General features: G+C 45.1%; 1 protein-coding gene and 1 pseudogene across 2 annotated transcripts in view; both read left to right on the top strand.

The window, feature by feature from the left end:
* The window catches only part of MRPS28 (mitochondrial ribosomal protein S28), a 91,409-nt gene that overhangs the window by 37,516 nt on the left and 29,570 nt on the right, over positions 1-24,323 (top strand). The gene's annotated exons all lie outside the window — the stretch shown is intronic.
* On the top strand, positions 22,062-22,639 carry LOC308430257 (U1 small nuclear ribonucleoprotein C-like; annotated as a pseudogene). The gene has a single exon. The product of its transcript is annotated as a U1 small nuclear ribonucleoprotein C-like (transcript).

Below are 24,323 nucleotides of genomic sequence, written 5' to 3'. Positions count from 1 at the left end.
ATCATGCAACAGGCAGGGATGCTCCTTAGTCATGGTGTAACATACCTTAGTCTGGACAGCTTTATTGTTCAATTAAAGAAGCCAGTCACAAAAGACTGTGGTATGTGTGCCTAGGGCAGTCAGTGGGTGCGATGCGAAGACAGCACCCAGCTCAGGGCACCACGTACTTTAGGGCAGTGATGGCGACACTGAAAATACATGGACACGGCTGCTTTCAGGAAAGCCATCCAAGCGGTGACGTTTTGGGCTTGTGAATTGTATTTCAGTTAAAGAAGCTTTAGAGAAAAGTCAAGCATTTGGGACGTAGGGAAAGGAACACGAGGGATGGGTGATCAAAGTGCCGTGTCTGCAGTAACTGTCACAAAAGTACAGTGTGACGGGGAACCAGACCCGGTTGAGTTCTGCATCCTGAGCTTGTTCAAGTCACACATTTCATGCCGCTCAGTCTGCACTGCTGCTCTTCACAGCTGTCCAACTCTAGAATGAGGCTTGAGTCTGGGGGTGAGATCTGATGGTGACAGTGGCTCAGCTTCCACGGGTCCCCAGACTGCATGTGAGCTCGTTAGGGAGAGGGTCCTGCCGCCTCTGCTTCCTTATTGTGGTTTCTAAAGGAAAATCCATTGTTTGTTTATATTAAAGGCTGCATTTTCCCAAAGTAACTATCTACAGTACAGTTTACCTCATTCCTCAGCCCAAACAATGCACGTGGTGCCACCGAGTCTGCTGTCAAATAGCCTTAGTTATTCCTTTAGAAGCATGCCAAGAGTGCCCTCTGTCACTGCGCTGGTAGTCAGAGCATCTCAGCAAATAACCACAGACTGTATTTATAGCAGTGTGTGTTTTGGATTTATAACATTTTATCTCTTAGAGACACAGTATATTATTTGCTTGGTTACTTTATAATTGTGGCAGCTCCATGCCACCCACTGGAGGTTGTTCAGCAGTGGTTATTCTAACCACAAATTAAGGAGTTATTTTTCTGTGGTTCAGTTATGCATAGGGATTGTATTGCAGGAGTCACTGGAGCCCAAGTTCTGTAAACAAAAGTTTTAGAAGGAGTTTTTGTCAAACAGACTCACTAGATTGTTCATACTCAAAACATCTGAGAGCAGAGTTTAGATGAGCAAAGCATAACTTGTCAGCTCTGTTCAGTTTATTTTATATTGCAAAGAAATGCCGCGTAGGTCTACACTCAGTGCTGCCGAGGTGTATGGCAGCCGTCTTCGTGGTGGGCTACAGTTCCTGTCTCCACAGCAGCAGTCGCTTTTACTTTCTGGGTCCTCTTGAGAGTATACTGAGAGCATGCTGTCTAGGAAAATTTAAACATTATATACACACATAGTATAGTGTTGAGGCTTCACAGATTTCCCTCCGCAAAACCATTAGCCTTTAAGCATCTGTGTCCTGTGTTAAAATCTTTGGTCTAGAATCTGATGATGTGGAGGCAAGACAGCTTTCGCACGCCATGTGTTCCCCGCGGTAGTATGTAATGAACACAGTGTTGCTGAGCTCGCTGGGAAAGAGGTTGTTCTTGTAAAGAACGGCACAGGATCTCCTCTTCTTCCGACACATCGGGATGACTCGGGCCGTCAGGCTTGGTAGCAGGTGCCTTTGCCGAGCTGCCATGCAGCCTGACCTCAAGTGCGAGCTCCAGGCACGCGTGTCCACAGCTGGCTACGGGGTGCTGCGTGTGAAACCAGTAGATCTGTGCAAGTCCCCCGCCAGCTGCGCGTCCTCCCAGCCCTCCCCCACCCCCTCGCCTTGCATAACTTTTCCTTTGGTGGAGATACCAGTTTTCCTTATTTTGTATTTGTCATTTCAGATGCTACTTTACTTGATTTTTTTAAAAAGGACACAATTTATTAAATGTTTTCCTAGTATTTAAAGTTATTTTGAAAGCCTGTAGTATATCTTAAATTTATTTGGGAATAATATTTGGCCTTATCAGTAATGAACATTTTGCTTTATGGAATTTCTTCCTAGATTCTTTTAGTTATACATACATACATACATACACACACACACACATATATACATACATACACACACATATATACACATAATTATAGTTGCACATCCACACATAAACACACACACACACACACAGCACTACCTTTTGGTAATATGGACCTGTTTTGTTTTACCATTGAAATTAATCAAATAAATAGCTAAAATTTTCAAGTCGTTTCTGCCTATTTTGTTGATGACTTTACAAGTTGAAGTTCCTTCCCATACAAATGGCTTTTTCTCTTAGACAAGTTAGTACATCACATACACCCTATCCTTTTGTCTTTCGTAGTGCTAAGGATAGAACTCAGAGCTTCATACACCCTAGAGAAGTGCTGTGCCAACGTGCTCTAGCCCGCTCTAGCCTGCTCTAGCCTGCTCTAGCCTGCTATAACCTGCTCTAGCCCGCTCTAGCCCGCTCTAGCCTGCTCTAGCCCGCTCTAGCCCGCTCTAGCCTGCTCTAGCCTGCTCTAGCCTGCTCTAGCCTGCTCAGTATTTTTAAGAGGGGATTAAGAATAAGTTTGGTTTATATTATTTTTGAGAAGAAGGTTTTACCATAATTGAAAGCTGGAATTTTTAAATTGATTACTTATAGTAGAATTGTATCATTACTCTAAGGACAAGAATATATATTTAAAAGGTGTGGCCACATTTCTTACTTCTGTGACAAAATACTTGATAAAAGTGACGTAAGAAAGTAAGGGTTTAACTTGGCTCATGGTCCGGGGCACACTCCATCATGGCTAGAAAGGCATGAGGCATGTTGCCTCTGTAGTCAGTGAGAGAGAACACTAGTGCACAGGTAGCTCTTCCCACTTAGGTAAAGTCCATGTAGAAAGTCCATCACACGCTATCACACGCGTGCCCATCCAGTTGGCATTCATATTAACCACCATACCCTGTGTGCAGTAACTGATTATCTCTAGGGTTATTCTGGACTTGTGCTAGTATTATTTACATTTTATAGTTAGAAGACAACTAAGGGAACAGAAAGGTTGTAGAACTGTGCACATCCTAAAAGTATACTCTATTTTTTTTAAGATTTATTTATTTATTTTATGTATGTGAGTACACTGTCACTGTCTTCAGACACACCAGAGGAGGTAGTGAGCCACCATGTGGTTGCTGGGAATTGAACTCAGGACCTCTGGAAGAGCAGTCAGTGCTCTTAGCCATTGAGCCATCTCTCCAGCCCCTAAAAGTATACTCTTGATAGTATTTTACAGAGCCTGGTCTCAGACATTGACCTCACGATCGCAAACCCCGTGCTCACAGATGCCTCATTAGACTGTCTCTTCAGCTCCACAGCTGAAAGTGAATGGCAGCCAGTGGCTGGCAGGCAGGCAGGCAGCAGGCAGGCAGGCAGCAGGCAGGCAGGCAGGCAGGCAGCAGGCAGGCAGGCAGGCAGGCAGGCAGCAGGCAGGCAGGCAGGCAGGCAGCAGGCAGGCAGGCAGGCAGGCAGGCAGCAGGCAGGCAGGCAGGCAGGCAGCAGGCAGGCAGCAGGCAGGCAGCAGGCAGGCAGCAGGCAGGCAGGCAGCAGGCAGGCAGCAGGCAGGCAGCAGGCAGGCAGGCAGCAGGCAGGCAGCAGGCAGGCAGGCAGGCAGCAGGCAGGCAGCAGGCAGGCAGGCAGGCAGCAGGCAGCAGGCAGGCAGGCAGGTAGCAGGTAGGCAGGCAGCAGGTAGGCAGCAGGTAGGCAGGCAGCAGGCAGCAGGTAGGCAGCAGGTAGGCAGGCAGGCAGCAGGCAGGCAGGCAGCAGGTAGGCAGGCAGGCAGCAGGTAGGTAGGCAGGCAGGCAGGCAGGCAGGCAGCAGGTAGGCAGGCAGGCAGCAGGTAGGCAGGCGGGCAGCAGGCAGGCAGGCAGCAGGTAGGCAGGCGGGCAGCAGGTAGGCAGGCGGGCAGGCAGGCAGCAGGTAGGCAGGCGGGCAGCAGGTAGGCAGGCGGGCAGGCGGGCAGCAGGTAGGCAGGCGGGCAGGCGGGCAGCAGGTAGGCAGGCGGGCAGGCAGGCAGCAGGTAGGCAGGCGGGCAGCAGGTAGGCAGGCGGGCAGGCGGGCAGCAGGTAGGCAGGCGGCAGGCAGGCAGGCAGGCAGCAGGTAGGCAGGCGGGCAGAGTTTTCACAAAGGAGATGATTGGTGGACTTATTCTTAAAGAATGAGTAGTTTCCCAAATAGAGGATGGCTGCCAGACAAGCAAACTATTCTATAATTAGAAATAGATTGGAATCAGATTGAGAATTGACTTCTGCTCCTTCAGGGCATCTGGACCTTATTTTATTTCACACACACACAGACACACCGAGCAGGGAAGGGGAGTAGAGAGAGAACATGTGTACGTGCATGCACCTGTGCAGGCTATAGGTAGATGTCAGATTTCCTGTATTGCTTTTCATATTATTATTATTATTATTATTATTATTATTATTATTATTATTATTACTATTACCATTTTATATGGTTATATTGTTATCATTACTACTGCTATTTTGAGATCTAATTAGTAACTAAACAGAGCTGTACTAGCTGACCAGAAATCCTCTGGGCTCTTCCTGTCTCTCTCCTCTCTCCTAGTGCTGAGGCTGCAGCCTTATGCTGCTATACCCAGGTTTTTAGAAGAAGACAGGAGATCCAAGGTAGATTCTCATGCTTGCACTGAGTACTTCAACCATTGAACCATCTCCCCTGGTTCCACAGCAAGAGCCAAAGATAAATGTTTATCTGATCGCCTCAGAATCAAAGGTGATGTTGGCTAAAAGATCCTGTCCTAAACTCTGAAGTCACATATAGGTGTCTTTCAGACCTGTGGAATTAGTAGAGGCCTACAAGCAGACAGGTTTGGCTATAAAATAGAAATTATCGATATAGTCATAGAACCTTATACAAAGTACCTTCCAGGTTTGGAGACAAAGAGATCAGTTCAGGGGTATACTGGTTAGTTTGTATACTTGTCCTGACAGCAAGTCTGTAGGGACCATTTTCATGATTAAAGCTTGATTTGGAAGGACTCAGCCCACTGGGCAGTGTCACCCCTAGGAGGGTGTCCTAGCTTGTATAGGGGAGGCAGGCTGAGCAAACCATGAGAAGCAAGCCAGTGAGCAGCCATTGCCCATGGCCCTGACTTCAGTTCTTGTCTCCATTTTCCTGCCTTGAGTTTCCGCCCTGACTTCTCTATATGATAGTCTCTGAATGAGGGTCTCTATTGCTGTGAAGAGACACCGTGACCATGGCAACTCCTATAAAGGAAGACATTTTAGTCCACTGTCCTGGCGGGAAGCACGGCAGCACACAGGCAGACATGGTGCTGGGGAGGTAGTTGAAAGTTCTACACCCAGATCAGCCGGCAACAGAAAGTGAGAAAGGCAAATCAGGATCTAAATTAAGATGTACCGTTGCTACTCAAGTCGAGGGTTCTGGAGGTACAGGTTTGTCGGAGTAACCCACAGGTGGATGCGCAGGTGAGGACGGCGGGAGGGAAAGGGTGTGATGGGGTTCACAGGCTAGGCAGATGCTTCGTGACTCATGACTTCTCTGGGGGAAGAAAAATGTGGTTCTGACATTCTAACTTATACTAATTTAAATCTGTGCATTTGTAGTATTGCATTTAATATGTATCCAGTCATCTGAGGAGAAAAGTTAGTAGTCCCTAAATAATTTTTTTTTTAAATTGGCAGTCCCTGCTCAAAGGTGACCAGTGTGTTTAATGCAGTGCTGGCCAGACGTCACTCTGTTGTGCAGTCCAACTTTGGCCCCTCCTCATAGGCCACATGACATCTTCCCCAAAGCCACAAGAAATGCCCTCAACTTAGATTTTCTAACCTTATACTTGATAGCCAAGCATAGGGAAGTATACGTGTAAAATGCTGCTTTCACATATATATCTCGTGTTCTAATGCCTGTGCCATCTCAGCTGTGTCTTACTCCCCGAGCAGTAGTCTGTGGGCAGCCATGTTGGGACCATGTGGACATTTTCACTGGGCTACGACTGATTAGACCAGAGTAGATACCTGAACCCGGCTAGAATCAATTCAGATTCCAGCCATTAGAATTGGGCATTAGGACAGAAGGAAAGAAAATTGGCTCCATCACATCTGAGGCCTTTACCTGTGCAGTCCCTGTTTCGTTGCTGTGATAAAATACCATGATCAAATACAACGTATACAAGAGCTTGTTTGGCTCTATGGCTCCAGGATAGCCTGAATGGCAGAGGAAAGGAAGCTGAGGCATCACTACAGGGTAAGCAGGAAGGAGAGCAGAACTATGCAACCTCAAGGCTTGGCCCCACTGGCATACTTCCTCCAGCAAAGCTGTACCTCCTGGATTCATAACTTTCCAAAACAGCACCGTCAACTGAGAACCAGCTGTTCATGTCTACAGGAGACAATTTTTACTCAAACCACATCCGACCCCCTTGGGGGCTCATGGTCAGCTCACAGTGCAGAATTGTCTGACTTTACAAATCCATATAGTATTGCTTCTTTGAAGCCTCAATAACTGTCATCCCTTGTAAAAAAAAAAACAAACAAAACCCAAAACAAATTATGTCTGTGCTTCTCACATAAAATATTGCATAATATACATTCCCTTCTGAAAGGGAAGGAGGGAAATTGTGAAGAAATATTGGACCAAAGCAAGACAAAACTCAACAGAGCATATACTAAACCTGTAGCTCCATGTCCAGTATCTGGGGCTTTAGTTTCAAACTGGCACTGCCCTCCAGTTGTGTGTGTGCCCTCAGGATAGAGCACGTGCAGAAGTCAGATGGCCTAAACAGATTATACTAGAGATAGCCCCACCAAGAAGCTATCTAAGAAGTATCTAAGTAGCACAAAGGTTATTATAATGGGAAAATGCTGCTTATTTTTTCCATGGCTGGAGTGTGAGGTCTTGAATTGTGGTAATTAAATATTACTTTTCATAGATGACAAGAACACTTTAAGATCAGAGAGAATGAAGGTTTTACTACATTTACCTCATTACTACATCAACCAACTCATGAAAATTCAAGTATTTTTCTCCACATTATATCATATATCATACATTTGACAAGCTTTTCTTTTTTTAATAAAAAATGTATTTACTTAGAAGCATTCAGAATGTCAACAAAACAGCCACGATTTTTTTTTTTTTTTTGCAATTACAGAGTGGTATTCAGTTAACAGAACAACAATTATCCTCATGTGAGCTGCATCAGAGACAGCTGAGGATGATGAAAAAAAAAAAAAAAGAAAACCAAAAGAAAAAAATAACCAAACTACTGTCCCCATATATAACTAATGTGTGCTTTGCACCAACAAGAACCTGGTTTAAATTTCCATGCCAATTTACAACCCTAGACTGTACCAAACAAGGTTAGTGGCTATTGAAAATACCACCAGGACAGGGCTCTATCTAAAGACACATTCAATAGTGTGTAAACTATACAAAAAAAGACACTGTACAGTTTAAATCAAATCCTACACAGCCTTACATTTCAATTTTTTTTCCTTAAAAGGAGTTAGTTGCATACAGGGGGTTTAAATGCTTTATAGATAAGAAAAAACTTTGCCAGAACCAACTTATTCATTATTATCTTCTTCATCTTCTTCTTCTTCCTCCTCCTCTTCCTCATCCTCTTCATGCTCCTTATCTTCTTCCTCTTCCCTTTTTTTCTTGCTCTTTTCAGCCTTGACCACCCCCATTTTTCGCTGCATTAGGTTTTCCTTTAGCTCTGTAGGCAGCAATGTCCTTCCCGTCCTTCTCCTTCAGCTTGGCGGCCTTCTTCTCAGAGGGCTGCTTGTCATCCACGGCAGTGTGTTCCACATCTCCCCTAGTTTCTTTGCTACATCACCAATGGATAAGCCAGGATGCTCGCCTTTGCTTTTTGGGCAGTACTCAGAACAGAACAAGAAGAAGGCCGAAGGAGGCCTCTTGGGTGCATTGGGGTCCTTGAACTTCTTTTGGTCTCCCCTTTGGGGGGATGTAGGTTTTCATTTCTCTTTCATAACTAGCCTTGTCAGCCTTTCCCATATCTTCAAATGTCTCCCTTTCTTTAGCAGACATGGTCTTCCACCTCTCTGAGCACTTCTTGGAGAACTCTGAGAAGTTGACAGAAACATCCGGGTGCTTCTTCTTGTGCACAAAGAATGCATATGAGGACATTTTGCCTCTCGGCTTCTTAGGATCTCCTTTGCCCACGTTTAGTTGATTTTCCTCCTTGAGGCCCAGAGTCGCCCAGTGCCTGCCCAGCTCTCGCTTGCCCCGGCGCTGTCTCTGTGGAGCTCAATGTACTGCACTGGCTGTGTCTTGACCAGTTTTTCTACTTTTATTTAATTTTTTCATGGAATTTTTTAAATTTCATGATTTTTTAACTCAGGAACTATGCAGAAATAAAATTTAAATTGCCGAACAGATGAGCACTTTTAGTGATTGATTTCAGAGCTTCTTTGTTGTATGGAATTGAGTCAGTTTACTGTCTCTAATTTTTAAAGTTTATATCCTTTGTATCTATAATGGTAAAAGAAGGCAGAAGTGATGGTGCACACCTGAAATCCTAGTGTACAGGGTCAGAGGCAGGAGGATGGGCGAATATATGGCCAGCCTGGGCCATATAATGTTGAGCCTGCCTGGGCTACAGATTTTAGTTAAAAGGATCCTTTGTGTTGTAAAACCTAGGTCAGTGTTCTGTTTATTCTTTGACTTTGAACAATCAGTTTTAAACTGCGGTTTCAATACTACAAAATGTCCTTGGTATTTTCACCTCTGCTGGTTCTTACAGCAGAAGCTTTGGTCCATGTACTTGTTCCAGCAGCCTGCTGGACACGGAGGTCTGTTTTAGAGTTCACTTATACTCAAGGGCACTCACAAGCATTTGTACATGCTTCTAAGTTACACTTTGAAGATCTGTGGAGTGAACTCTGACGTTGTTATTGCTTGGTATGGTGTTCTACTAAGTCACTTAAAAGTAACCGAAACAGTGGGCGTCTTCTCCTTTAAATCACTGTGTGCTTAAAACATCTATCCTTACGGCAGTTACTTTTTCTTTAATTAACTTCTTTGCATTCTTGGGTTATTTCGAATGTAATTAACACACAAGGTAAAATTCCTAAGCATGAAACTAACTATGGCCGTAGTGATGAGGATTTACTTTGATTTTTGACTCCTGAAGACTAGATATGATTAACAATTGCCTATTCTCCAAAAAAAAATACACCTTCGACATTTGTAATTCACAGTGCAGTGTTGGTTGTGGGACTCTGGGGTTTATGGTTGCTTCTGGGCCAGATCTACAGTGCTCCTTTGCCTTATGTTTGCAGATCTGAGGACAATTTTCAGGATTCGTGTCTCCTCTTCCACCCAGTGGATTTCAGGAATCTGACTCATCCCTGCGCCATTTACCAGCTGGAACTATTAGGCTGCACATTGGTTTAGACTGGGTGGAAATGTTAAATCATATATACCGTTTCCATTTTGTGTTAGTGGGTAGAGATGGTGTGGTAGGAAGAACACTCGCTACTGGAGCATAAGAACCTGAGCCTGGCTGTGCACCTCTAACCCTGTCGCTGTGCAGGAGGCAGCGGAAGGGTCGAGTGGGCTCGCCGGCTGGGAGAGCCCGATTCAAGGGTGTGTGATGGAGAGTGGTGGAGAGGACACCCGCGATCTACAGATGCACACACGTGAGCCTGCACCCCTCCCGTGTGTGCATACAGTTCACTGTTAATGTGTTTGTGTGCAGTGTCTATGTGTATGGTCATAGATGCAGTGACCATAAAACTTGAATCCATGTACTATTAGAAAACAGTCTCTCGGGGAATGAATGTCTTCATGGACACAAGATGCAGTAATCTCAGTCATCTTCAAATACATTTCCTGTTGGGTCATGACTGCATAAGTCCCCTGGCTGGGGAGGTGCAAGTGGCTGTGATTGTTAACACAAGTTATAGAATTTGAAAGTGGTCCCGGCAGCAATTGGGGTTAAACTTGCAGGCAACATTTCAGGAATGCTTGCCTGGTGCCAGACTCTGTAAAGTCCGTCACACATAATAACCTCTTTTGTCCTCACAGGATCAAGGCAGCAGGTATTATTATTGTCTCGATGATTATTTATTGAAACAGTGAGAGTGTAGCTAGCAGCTGGGGGGATAGGTGGGGGATGACTGGAGAGTGGGTGGGCAGTGGGGGATGACTGGAGAGTGGGTGGGCAGTGGGGGGTGACTGGAGAGTGGGTGGGCAGTGGGGGGAGGCTGGAGAGTGGGTGGGCAGTGGGGGGCGGCTGGAGAGTGGGTGGGCAGTGGGGGGTGACTGGAGAGTGGGTGGGCAGTGGGGGGTGACTGGAGAGTGGGTGGGCAGTGGGGGTGACTGGAGAGTGGGTGGGCAGTGGGGGGTGACTGGAGAGTGGGTGGGCAGTGGGGGGCGGCTGGAGAGTGGGTGAGCAGTGGGGGCAGCTGGAGAGTGGGTGGGCAGTGGGGGGTGACTGGAGAGTGGGTGGGCAGTGGGGGCGGCTGGAGAGTGGGTGGGCAGTGGGGGTGACTGGAGAGTGGGTGGGCAGTGGGGGGCGACTGGAGAGTGGGTGGGCAGTGGGGGGCAGCTGGAGAGTGGGTGGGCAGTGGGGGCAGCTGGAGAGTGGGTGGGCAGTGGGGGGCAGCTGGAGAGTGGGTGGGCAGTGGGGGGTGACTGGAGAGTGGGTGGGCAGTGGGGGTGACTGGAGAGTGGGTGGGCAGTGGGTGACTGGAGAGTGGGTGGGCAGTGGGGGATGACTGGAGAGTGGGTGGGCAGTGGGGGATGACTGGAGAGTGGGTGGGCAGTGGGGGTGACTGGAGAGTGGGTGGGCAGTGGGGGTGGAGCTCATTGAGGAGATAGCTGAGTGTTCTGCAGCACAGTAGCACAACCATAGCATCCAACAATTCAGTATAACTTGAGAATTACTACAGAAGTTCATAGGTTCCTAGCACACAGAAATGATAATGCCTGAACGGAAACATTCATTATCTCGAAGCGATCATTATACATTATATGCATATTTTCAATCATAATACTGTACTCTCTCAATAGGTGTAATTACATGTTTAGATATACAAATTTGTAAAATAAGTATGCCATTTTAAAATTAAGAAATAGCCGGACATCTCATTTATAGATGAAGAGAATAAAGACCTCGGGACTTTAAGAAATAGCAGCCCTGACAATTGGTAGAACCAGGTTACAGTGTGCTTAGCCCTACATGTAAGCTTACTTACGTAGGAATCAAGCTCCTAAGACATTTTTGGCTTGGGGAGGAACATTTTATTCAGTACTTGAGTTGGTGCTCTGATCTAGCTAAATTTTCTTGGCCAGTGTCAAACCATTTTAAGTCACTGGAAGCTGGTGGTCTGTTGTTTGACTTCTGGCTTAGGTTCTTTACTTTTGTACCTGATTAACCTAAGAAAGATGCAGTGTGTGTGCTTGGGGCATGCTAGCATACATATAAAGACAAACCAGAAAGGTGTCCGTCTGTCAGTCTGGGGAGGCCTCCGAGCCCTGCCTGAACCTTGCCTTCTCAACTGCTTCGGCCTGTTCCTGCACACGGCCTACTTCACCTCCCTACTTTGGGCCAGTGCAGGCTTCTCTTTGTACTTAAGGGGTAGGGGAAGGTTATGTAGGTGACTCATAAGAGACATGAACTGTAAAAGCGCAACAACAGTGCTTGACTCGGTACCCTGTCAGCACCAACCTCTGCGACCCTGACCAGACTGTTTGGCCCTAGCTCTATTTTAATGCAAACATGACTTCACTGGGGTAAGAAGTTTTACCTACTGACTTTCCAGCTCTCTCTTGACCTGTCATGTACATGTGGGTACAACTGCTGGCCACGGGGACAAGTGGAGAGCATTCTTCCGCCTTCACTTCCTAGGCTCTTCAGCCCCCATTGAGCTGTGAACAGTGGCTGAGGACAAAAGCTGTATCCACTGTTCAAACAGAGCAGCAAGCAGCAGTGCTCTGAGTCACTCTGCGCTCTGTGAGAACTGAGGGGCTCTATTCATTTCCTTTGTGCTGCTGTCTGTCGACAGCGCCGTCTGAGGCAAGGCCCATTGTGCTGGCCAGTGTTTCCTATTGACCTAAGTCTGTGCCTGCTATGTTCCCAGGGTCGGAGTTGGGAGTGAGAGAATGTTTGGAAAGGGGTAATCATAGGCTCGATGCAGTTTGCTGTATTGTCATCTGACCTATTAAATCTAAACTGTGGTCTGCGTTAATGCAGACAGGTCATTGTATAGTCACAGCTGCAGCTATTGACATCTGGTCACTGCCCCCATGGGAAAAACATGTTCTTTTTGTCCTGTGTTTAGATTCTCGGGTGCCAGCCTTTAATGATTTTTAACTGAAAATAGATAATGGGTCAGGATGAGTAAAGGATGAATTCGGTAGACACAGCCTCGGCCACAGATGATTGCATGTTTCCATTGATAACATGGTGCCTTCGCATGGCTCCAGCCTCAATGATCTTGGTTGAGTTTTAAAGTAGTGTAAAATAAAGATAATTATTATGTTTCTATCGTATATGATCAGGGCATCATGCTAAGTCACTTTGAAATGGCTGCCTCTGGGAACTCGTGTTGTTAGTCTGTCTGCCCTGTGGCTTTAACCCATTGTATCTTCCCCAGTGCAAGATGGTCTGAAGCAAATGTTTTGAAAACAGCTGCCTTTAAGCATCACATCCTCTATGGGAAAGAACCAGTTTTATAACAGTAAAAGAAAAAAAAATGTTCAAATGTTTTACTTTTGTGTGAAAATCCACTTTATCACTTAATCCACTGCAGTCAGGTCTCACTCGTCTGCACAGGTCCACAGCCTTAGTGTTCATTAGAGCCAGGAGGTGCAGGCTGTGAGGTGGAGGCTGTGAGGTGCAGGCTGTGAGGTGCAGGCTGTGAGGTGGAGGCTGTGAGGTGAGGTGCAGGCTGTGAGGTGGAGGCTGTGAGGTGAGGTGGAGGCTTTGAGGTGAGGTAGAGTCTGTGAGGTGAGGTGCAGGCTGTGAGGTGAGGTAGAGGCTGTGAGGTGAGGTAGAGGCTGTGAGGTGCAGGCTGTGAGGTGAAGGCTGTGAGGTGCAGGCTGAGGTGAGGTGGAGGCTGTGAGGTGCAGGCTGTGAGGTGAGGTGCAGGCTGTGAGGTGAGGTGGAGGCTGTGAGGTGGAGGCTATGAGGTGGAGACTGTGAGGTGAGGTTGAGGCTGTGAGGTGAAGTGGAGGCTGTGAAGTAGAGGCTGTGAGGTGGTGGGCTACTCTTTGAGAGTGGATGGTGTATTGCCTTCTTTCTCTTTCATGCTGTCGCTAGTGGTGAAGTGTCTTAGAGGTGAAAACCCTTTAGGGCGGTAGAGAACCAGCCTTCAAGGTCTAGGACCACTTCAAGGTTGTCTAAGGTTTGCACAGTTGTGTCTCTTCCTTTGGGGTGCCGTCTCTTCCTAAGGTTAGTCAAAGGTTCTGTTGTTGGCCTTGATCGAGAAGCACTCAGGATGCCCTAGGTTGAATTGTGTTCTTCATAGACTAAGGCAGGAGATGGTTGTACTGTACTCTAGTGTGTGTGGGTCACTGGGAGGATGCTGTTTGACCTTCTTGCATCTAAGATACTGAAGATATAACCATGAGGAATATAAATTCTTATCTGCAGGGAAGTAAGGCCAAATGCATTTATTATTTATTACACTATCCTTCCTATAAGCACAGCTTTAAGAAATATGATATAGTGGCTAGATTTTATACAGTGAATAATATGATACAGTTATATGCGAAATGTTCTCTTCTTTTTTTTTTTTTTTTTTTTGACAAAGTGGGCCGTGGGCCACTGAGAACTATTAGCTCTGCTTTGAAAATACTATTTTGTGTTAATGTTACTAAGTAAAGACGCCACCCTTTTGTGGAAATTAAGACAGCCGTGCAAAGTGCATGCCACGGTCACCTCTTAAAATAAAAATGGTTTTCAGATTTTTGGAGTGAAATCTGCCTTTTAAAGAATATCTTCACTTCTTTAATGCAATGTTACATACAGAATTATTTTCACAGATACCAAGTGTAATCACTTCAAAAGGCTTTTCATATTTGTAAGAAATAACAAACCATATGTCATCTTGTAGATGCCCTGAGTTGGAAGGAACATGGCTCTTGGCCAGCAATTAATTAAGTCACCCTTTTGTTTGAGCCATATTGTGGCAGTGTTTAGGTGTGAAATCTTCTGTTGTCACTAGATAGGGAAATTCCTGCATGTGCCCATGACAGATTTAGAGAAGGCAGTCGTCTCTGCTATTTTTGTGCAATGCAGATAGAAGAATTATAAAGACAAGGAATCAGAGGTGCACAAGGTACAGAAGAAAGTGCCGTGCGGTAAATGCGGACATAGGCCTGGCCGTTGGCTAGCTTTAGTTGATTGGGAATTGCATCACTGTTGATAGGAAGTTAGAAGCAGGGCTCTGTTGCTAGGGGTCATGGAATAAGCGATTGGGCAGTGGTTTGTGTACTGTATGTCCTGGGGTACTTACTCTGATGTCAGAACTAATTCAGTTCTGCATCCCTCCTGAATTGCAAGTGAGCTGTTCTGGAGTCCTCTTCACATAGAGCTCTTCTGTCAGCTTGGACGGGCTCAGCTGGGCGACCTGGTGTTGCTCTGATAGTGCAGCTTTCCTTGCTGGTCCTTAGAGGAGAGTTAAGTGTTACTCAGGATGTAGTAGTTAAACAGAGTGAAGGCCCAGGTCTGGAGACTGCAATCAGGGAAGGCTGGCCTCAGCAGAGAGCTTCCTTTCAGGCTGACCATTGTCTCGGCCTCCCCGCATTCCCCTCACTGCTGTTGATCCTAGCACGGGACCCAGCAACACGATTGCCTTGATCACAATAAGGTTTCACGTTTGATCTCTTCACTTCGGGAAGGATAAAGCACCTACTTCTTAAAAGAGTGCTCTTTTCTTTTTTTAATGAACAGCAGTGGCCTTTGGAGTCTCAAAAGCTCTATAATGTTTTGTTCACACGGTAAAGAAACGATTCACAACAGACATTGTAATCCATGTGCTTGTTTTCTCTTTCTCTAAACAACAACAACAAAAAAGATTTTCCCCCGTTAATTATGATAAAATTTAGAATTGTTTTGCATTTTTCTCTAAACTCTAACTTAAAAAGCAAATGCACACGTACATTTGGAGGATTTCTGAACCCCAGACTTGGCAAGCAAGCTTTCTTTCTTAGTGCCAGCCTACAGGGTACCTGCAGGCATACCCACACTCACCCTGCTGTATGTGGACAGTCTGCTACACATCGTTATTGGGGGGTAAGTAAAGATATCAAAGTGTTTCATAAATAACTGTAGGTGGGTGTTGAGAGGGTTAACCATCTGGCATTCTGGTGGCTTAATTAGACTCTGGCATAGAGCCAGAATCTGCAGAAAATAGGTCTGCCTGGGACAAGTGCAGGAACCAGTGGGTTTGAGGCTCTTGGCAAGGTTTGGAGGCTTCCACGGCAGCCTGTGCTCATGTCTACCTGTTGTGGGAAAGCCAGCGGCCATGGACCAGTGATACAGCATCCAGGCGTTTCCACATTGCACCATGCTTGTCTGGGATTTTAAATGGAGGCAGAGAGTACTTGTCTCGTAGCTGGGCACCGTTTATGGCTCACTGCAAGGTACTTTGAGCTTCTCAAGGAGCTGGTAGTGCAGGATAGTTAAGAAGCTCTGAGGTTCGCCTAGGTTTGTGCGCAGTGGAGGAGGCTTCCTTATGAAGCAGGATGTTGTCGGGATTTGAGATTTGGTAATGAGCTGTGGCAGCGTGGACTGTAGTGAGACGTTTCCATCAGTCGTGTTTAGCCTCTGCTTTTTCAAAAAACAAAACAGCTGTATTGTTGCTTTATTGATAAAATTCACAATGACTCAAAATATTCCAGACTTTTACAGATAAAGCATCGTTTTGAATGTATTACTCTTTAAACCTGTGTGCTGGTTTTGAATTTGTTTTGGCTGGCTCGTAACTCAGGGCTTTCCATGGAACATCAGTGTTGACTGCCCAGACTGAAAACCCAGACTGTAGAAGCTTACATTTCTGTGTGCCGAGTGTTCCGCATAAAAAATCATCTCAGAGAGATTATGTGCTAGGAACTCCCTCTCCCCTTCTGTTTAAAGTCATTCCGTTTAATCTCCCAAAGAGACATCTAGCAATTAAAAACTATATTGAATAAAAATATCAAATAAAACATAATACATTTTTAGGAAGAAGGTTCGTTATCTTTTTCTTTAGAAAAGCTAGGTTTATTTATTTTCTTTTTTTGTTTTGTTTGAAGACAGGGTTTCTCAGTTTAGCCCAGGCTGTTCTGGAGCATACTTTGTAGACCAGGCTGGCCTCAAACTTGGAGATCAGCCTGTCTCTGTCTCTTGAGTGCTAGTACCTCAGGGGTACACTGTCATTCCTGGCGTGTGGCTATTTTTTTCTAAAGTAACAGCAACAGTTACAAATAAGTAGAACCACTTCCCATCTTCCCTTCCTCAAGAATAAAAATTCGATTTATTTTTATACCTACAGGTTTTGTATAGCGGGGATCCGTACCTGTTCATCTATCCCAAGTCCTTTGGTGCATTGCTTAACAAACAAGGACGTTTGTAACAGTATTTTGGACTCACTCACTGCTGCAGCTAAAGTTAGATGTAAAGAAAATATCATTAGCTTGGTTGCCTTTGCTGCATTTGATTGGGTGCTCACTTACGGTTGCAGAGAATCAGCCCATCGTGATCACGGCGGGGAGTGTGGCCGCAAGCATGGCGCTGAACACTAGCTGAGAGCCTGGCATGGATGGGCTTTTGAGCCCTTACAGCCAACCCCCAATGGTACTTATTCTGCCAAGGCCACTCCTACTCTCACAAGGTCAGCACCTCAAACAGAACCACCCCCTGTTGACCAAGCATTCAAATATATGAGCCTAAGCTTTTACTTCTTATTCAAACCACCTCAGCAGTCATTCATAGACCATCTTGGTTTCTTCCTTTCATTAACATATTATTTCCAAACTGTATTAAAACCCATAGCTGTTCTCAAGCCAGTGTTGATAAAAGGACTCGTAGTGAACTCTTACTAACCTCAGTTGTATAATTTGCCTTATCCAAGTTAGTTGAGCAAAACTAAACTAGTTTTGATACATTTGTTTAACTTTGAAACATTTCTTACTTAGACTTTTGTGTATCAGTGAGCCAGTGAGTGATTCTGAATGCACATCACCTTTGTTAGCTCTTTAGCAGTGTGCACAAAGTAACAGTTGGTTATTGGCATTGCTTCATCTCTTCCGACTGGTGAGTTAGTGCACCTGTTTCCTACTCCGCTTCCAAGAAGTACTCCTTCCACCCTTTTACACCAAGGCTCTGTTGTATTTTGTGGTAAAGTGTGTTTCTTGGAGTCAGCAAAAGAAGGATCCTACTTTCTAATACCAGTCTAAGTCTCCTTATTAGTAAATTGAGACCATCAATGTTCAGTTATTATTGAGAGATGTGTTAATTCCAGTCGTTTTGCTTATATTATGTCTTCTTAGCCCTCGTTTACTTTTCTGTTTATTTAGCCCTGTAGGCTCTTGAGTGGGCTCTTGGGAAGGCTCTTACCCTTCCTTCCAGCACTCTTCCAGAGTCCACCTAGTTATTATAATCCTCTTTAGTGTGCCTTTATCACAGACAGCTTTTCTTTCTCCTGTAGTTTTAATAGAAATAGTATTAAAGGTATAAAATTCAAGGTATATAAGCTATAATACTGGGTAGCCATCCGTGTGCTTTTAGAATTTGCAGTGTGTCTTCCAAGCCCTTTGGGCTTTCAAGGTTTCATTGAATGAACTGCTGTTCTGGTCTGCCTCTGCGTGTGACTTGACTTTCCACGTTTGGTGCTTCCAACCCCTGCTCTGTAGCCCATGTCTGTAGTATTTTAATCATGGTAAGTGGCATTTCTTTTCTGGTCCTGTTTGATGTTCTTTAGGCCTTTGAATCCTGATAGATTTGTTTTTCTCTAGATTTGGGAAAAATCTATTTCAATTAAAATATTTACCATGCCTTTGGACTGGAATTTTTTTATAGCCATGATTCACAGATTTGGTGTGTTCATGGTATACCAAAGTTCTGTTCCATTCATGTTTCTTTTTTTTCCAAAAAGATTTTTTATTTAGTGACACAACTTCTCTACTTTACCTTCAAGTTTTGATATTCTGTCTTCTACATGATCTATTTTGTTGGTGAGACTTTCAACAATAACAAAACACTGTTGAACAATAACACCAACATCTGTGGGATACACTGAAGACAATCTTAAGAGAAAAGCTTATTGCCCCAAATGCTTACATCTCTTTGAGAGAAATTAATAGTTTAATGTTCACCTTAAAGTCTTGAAGAAACAGGAACAAACCAAATCCCAGATCAGTAATTGGGAAAAATAATTGAGATCAGAACAGAAATTAATAAAATTAGAGAAGAAAAGGAACACATTTCAGTAGACATCAGTGAAATTCAAAAACACTGTAAAAACATACCTTGAAACCTTTAATTTCAGTAGGTTGGAAAAAAATCTAAAAGAAATTGAATTTTTAGACACATAGGACCTGCCTACCAAAATTAAGTTATGATTGGATAAAAAATTTAAATAGACCTATAACTAGCAACAGGATTGAAGTAATAAGAAAAAGTCTTTCAAAAACAGAAAGCCAAAAACCAGATGAGTCACTGCAGAATTCTATAAAACACCAATAGTGCTAAAATTAGTGTATAAAATAGAAAAGAACAGGATGCTTTCATACTTTTTATGAGGCCAGTATCACCCTGACACCAGAATGAAGTGGAAACACACACACAAAGAAAAATAAAAACCTAATTCCTTGATGAACAGAGAGCATACATTTTCAATAAGATCCTAGCAAGTTGGGGCTGGAGACGTGGCTGGTTGGTTAGAAACTTCGCTGTCAAAAGAGAGAACTGAACCTGTATTCATTTCTCAGCACCTACATGGCAGCTCACAAAGGTCCATAGCTCCAGGGAATCCCGTCTTTTCTTTTAGCTCCTCTAAGCATTATATGCACATGATGCACATGCATGCAAACAGACAAAACACTCATATTCACTAAAATGTAAATAATTAGATCTTTACTAGCAGATCCCGTGAAAGTCACGTTGAAAATATCATTGATCATGGTCAAGTTGGTGTCCTTCCAGAGATACACAGACGGAGTGCATTATGTGCATGGACGCTGAACCCAAAGACAGAAGTGACAGGCTTGTCCCAAGAGACACAGAAAAGCCCCTTGTTTCTCATCCTTTCATGATATAAGTCATGAAGTAGCTAGGGAGGGAGGGGTCAAACATTAATATAATAAAGTTTATATACAGTAAATCTGTGCTGTATTCAACATCATGCTAAATGAAAAAAAAAACTCAAAACATGCTCACAAAACATGCTCAAGAACATGATAAGGATGTCCATTCTCCCCATTTCTGTTCAGTGTGGCACCTGAAATCCTAGTTAGAGCAGTAAGACGAGACAGAAATAAAAGAAATACAAACAGGAAAAGAAGTCAAGGGATGGTGCTGCCCGTAGTAGGCTGGGTCTTCCCACATCAGTGAACACAATAGTGTGCCACAGAACTGCCCACAGCCAACCTGATCATTGAGATACTCTAATTCTATATTGTGTCAAGTTGATAATCAAAACTATCTATGTATCTATGAATCCTTATTTACAGATGATGTGATTTATACATAAAAGACCCTAAAGATTCCACCAAAAAATGCTTGCAGCAAAATAGCAAAATACACAACACACACCCATAGCAGTGGTGCACTTCCTGTATTCCGATGACAGGCATACTGAAAAGGAAATTAAGGAATCAGTCCTGCTTTCAAAACTCCCCTCACAAGTGTGGGACATAAGACCAGTCAGGAAGTTTGATATGGTAGAGCAGGTAGACTTGGTAGGCACACACCTGAGGCTTAGGGACTCCCAGCTCCCTGTCAGACTCTGACTTGGAACTCATGTAGGCTCAAGACAGAGTTCTCCATGCTAATGAGCTACCTAGAGTCCTAGAGAGCATAGCCAACAAGTGTCCCTTCCCAGACATTTCCCCCTGCAAAAGGTATTTTATCTCAGGCCCACCCTGAAAAGGCGAAGGGGCATGGTTTTATGCATCCATTTCCACCATGACAATAAACTGGTTCTTTTCACCAAGATCCTCTGTGGGGAGTCATGAGGAAGGCCTTTGCCTACAGAGCCACAGCCTATTCTCCCATGGAGGGCTTCTCAGTGCTCCTAGCCACAACCGCCACCAAGCCGACATCCAACAAGCTGAGACAAGCTGGAGTGTGCCCCCCACCCCGCCGTGTCCCCTGAAGCAGCTTCTGCTTTCCCATACCTAAGACTGTACTTTTCCACACCCAGAGCAGTGCCTCGGGGCTTTCTTAAGTAGCACCTGCCCCTGCATGGGATAAGCACAGGGAAATTTCCCCAAGTTCCACTTCCCCAAGTGGCCGTGCTCAGTGGAGCGGAGTAGACACGGGCCTACAACCCTGCACACAATACCTAGGAAAATAAACTTAACCAAGAAACAAAAGGCCTCTACAACAAAAACGTTTAAGACGGTAAAGAAAGAAATCAAGGAAGATGCACAAGACAGACATATTGGAAGAACTAATATTGTGAAATTGGACATTAAAAGCAATGTACAGATTCAGCACAACTCCAGTCTGTCAGGATTATTCTTCACATGTACAGAAAAAGAGAAGTCTTAAAGTGCATATGACAGCGCAAAGGCCCTGAACAGAAGGAATGTTGCAGGCGATACAGATAGTTCTGATTTCATGCAGGACCACAGGGCAGTTGGATACAAGGCGCACAATACTGGCACGGTAGCAGACTCATGGATCAGTGGAACAGAGGACAGGGCCCACAGTGGAGTCAAAAAGCTGTTGCCTGCAGCTTTGGAAATCGGTCTGGAGGCTTGTCAAAGTCTTATGAGCCAGCATGCTACTTTGAGCAGAGGGCCCAAATCCTGCTGCGTGCTCTCTGTGCAGCCTACTTTATTGCTACCCTGACAGTAGGTAGGACACCAGAGGCAGCCTAGTGCCCAACAATGCTCAGTGGATAATGAAAGTGTGCTACATACACACAAGGAAAGGAAGAGAAATGTGAAGATAAATGCATGAACTGGGTAGGAGGGGACTGTACTGAAAGTGCTGACTCTGTGCTGGTGAAAGAAACACTGCGTGCTCTCTCTCATGTAAAGAACCTAGTTTCTGTCCTTTAAGTTCTGTTTGTTTAACATGGAATACCTGTGAAACCCAGGAAACTAGGAAGTGGGCACCTGACAGGATGGCTTAAGAACAGGGCTGAGCACAGTCAAGGTGAAAGGAAAGTGAAGAGGAAGAACTACAGGTGAAGGGTCTAAGCAGGGTGCACTGTGGGCCAGGGGTTCGGGAGATAAGGGAGTGGGGGATGTTAATGAAAATGGAGGGCATGTAAAAAAGCCGTATAGAAACCTACTATCTTATCACTCCAATGAAATATACAAAAGAGGATGATGGGAGTTGCCTTTTGTGGCCAGGTAACATTACTTCCAGGAGCATGGGTTACTACATACATTCCTAATGCCGGGCATAGAAACCCCCACAAGACCTGGACAGGGAGGCCGCAGGGGCCTCCACAACTATTCAGACGTATCATTGGTCGCTCTCCAGAACTTGAACGTAAGACCCTATTGCTGAAGACAGCACATACCCTGGTTTCAAGACAGAGAAAGCAAACTAGATTAACTGGAAACATCCTTCCGGCTTGCTGGCTATCTAGGCTGTTGAGGGGAAAGGCTTCAAGTGGTCTTCCCTGGCTCTAAACTGTGAACCCCAAAACCAACTTGCTGAGCAAGATGTACCCCAGTTGTTGTAGCAGTAACTGGTCCATCATTTGATCGGATGCGAGGAATCTCCATAGTCAGAAACCCATACCTCCCATGCCTGGTGCTAAAAGCCTAATCAGCAACCCATGCCTGGGAAATGCTTGGCCCAAGGAGAGAATTTACTGCTGTTGCTTAACTGACAAACCATCAAAACAAACTGGGGGAGGGGCGGGGACCCCGGTAGCCAATGGCCTGTGGAGCAACATTTTATTTCGACGACTGTGATCTGTATCTTACCTACGATTCTCCGTGTGTGAGGAAGACACACTGCAGAGGTTGGAATCACAGAGAATGAAAGACATTACCAGAAGTGGATGGAAGAGCAGGTCCAGCGCCTGGCTGACAAGTAACAACTATCCCTCCAGCTCCAGTCTCTGCTTCTCCACCCGCAGGGCCATGATCCCAGTCCCCCAGGTCCTCCTCGGCCTGGCATGATGCCTGCACCCCACATGGGAGGCCCTCCCATGATGCCAGTGATGATTCCTCCTCCTGGGATGAGACCACCCATGGGAGGCCACATGCCCATGATGCCCTGGCCTCCAATGATGAGACCTCCCGCCCTCCCATGATGGTGCCACACGGCCTGGCGTGAGCCGGCCACAGATAAGAGCAGAGGCGCTCGCTCCTCATCATCTTCTTGTTTCACCAGGAGAGCTTGGTGCTGAGCCCCGAGTGTACTACGCAGGACAAGGAACTTCCTTCCTCACAGAATGTTTCTGGAGAGAGAAGTGGTACAAAAAAGTACGGTTTATGCCTACATTGTGAAATGTGAAAATAAAATCCTCAGCTTTTAGTTTTAAAAAAAAAACTGCCTTGTAAATGTTTGTTCATATCCATGCACAAATGCTCCTCTACGTCTTAACCAGAGAAACCCCCTTTGGAGTGGTTGGAATAAAATGTTCTCCATATGTCCATAGTGGGTAGCACTGTTAGTAGGTATGGCCTTGTTGGAAGAAGCACATCACTAAAAGGTGGGCTTTGAGGTCTCAGAGGCTCAAGCTAGGCCTAGTGGCTCACTGTCTTCACTTCCTGCTGTCTTTCTACATGGAGTTACCTCTCCACCACCATCTGTCTGCACGCTGCCATGCTTCTTGTCATGATGATAAAGGACTAAACCTCTAGACTGTATATAACAGTTGCTGTGGTCATGGTGTTTCTACACAGCAATAAGACCCTAAGATACTCTCTTTGCAGTTAATTTTGGTGAATTCAGACTCATAGCTGCCCAAGATTCAGCACTAAACAAGACGCCTACAGTACCTCCTCTTTGGCTCAGGGAACGTGGGAGACCGAAGGATGGGAGGGCGTGACGCTCTGTGTTGGATGCGGCATGTGACCGTGGTCTCACCTCAGCTCAGAGAATGTGCACAGGCCTGCAGAAGACTGTCAGCAGGCCGTCACGGTAGGGTCTGCCGCTCACTGCTCACCTCTCCTCAGTGCTGAGATACTGGCTACTGATTGTTTCTGTGAGGAGGAAATGTTCTCAGTTATGTATGTACGTCAGACTCACAAAACAGCTACTCTTAATTTTCAGAAACATTGCAAAAAGGCCAGCAACAACTAAAACTCATCAAAAGACTGTCATCTTAACTCACTGAATATCAACGATACCTACAGAATAAACCTATACATTGCTTTATGTGTATATAAAGCAACATATGTTTTGAGATGATGTATTTTATATTTTAATTGTTTTATGTATTTATATTCCAAATGTTGCCCCCATTAAGTCCTGGGAGCCTCTCACATCCCAGGTCTCTAGGACTTTCTAGAGGATCCCTGACCCCTCCCCCACAGCTGCATATTTCCATTTATTCTTGGTCCCTCCGGGCTTTTCTCCCATCCCCCCACAATACCTGATCCTGTTCCCTTTCCTCCTTCCTCTTCCTTCTCCCACCCAGTTCCCTCCCTCCTTCTGCCTCCTGTGATTAATGTGTTCCTGCTTCTAAATAGGACTGAAGTATCCACACTTGGCCTTTCATTCTTCTTAAACCCCATATGGTCTGTGGGCTGTATCCTAGGTGTTCTGTACTTTTGGGCTTATATTCACTTATCAGAGACTGCATACCATGCATGTTCTACTGGGTCTGGGTTACCTTGCTCAGAGTATTTTTAGTTCCATCCATTTGCCTGCAAAATCCGTGATCTCCTTTTATAGCTGAGTAGTACTCCATTGTGTAAATTACCACAATTTCTTTCTCCATTCCTCTGTTGAAGGACATCTGGGTTCTTTCCACCTTCTGGCTATTATAAATAAAGCTGTTATAAACATAGTGGAGTGTGTGTCCTTGTTATATGTTAGAGCGTCTCTTGGGTGTATGCCCAGTAGTGGTATAGCTGGGTTCTCAGGTAGAACTATTTACAATTTTCTGAGGAACCGCCAGACTGATTTCCAGGGTGGTTGTACCAGCTTCAATCCCAGCAGCAACAGAGGAGAGTTCCTCTTTCT

The sequence above is a fragment of the Micromys minutus genome, assembly GCF_963924665.1.
Source record: "Micromys minutus genome assembly, chromosome: 15".
Classification (NCBI taxonomy): domain Eukaryota; kingdom Metazoa; phylum Chordata; class Mammalia; order Rodentia; family Muridae; genus Micromys; species Micromys minutus.
This window is presented reverse-complemented; position numbering and strand designations above follow the sequence as displayed.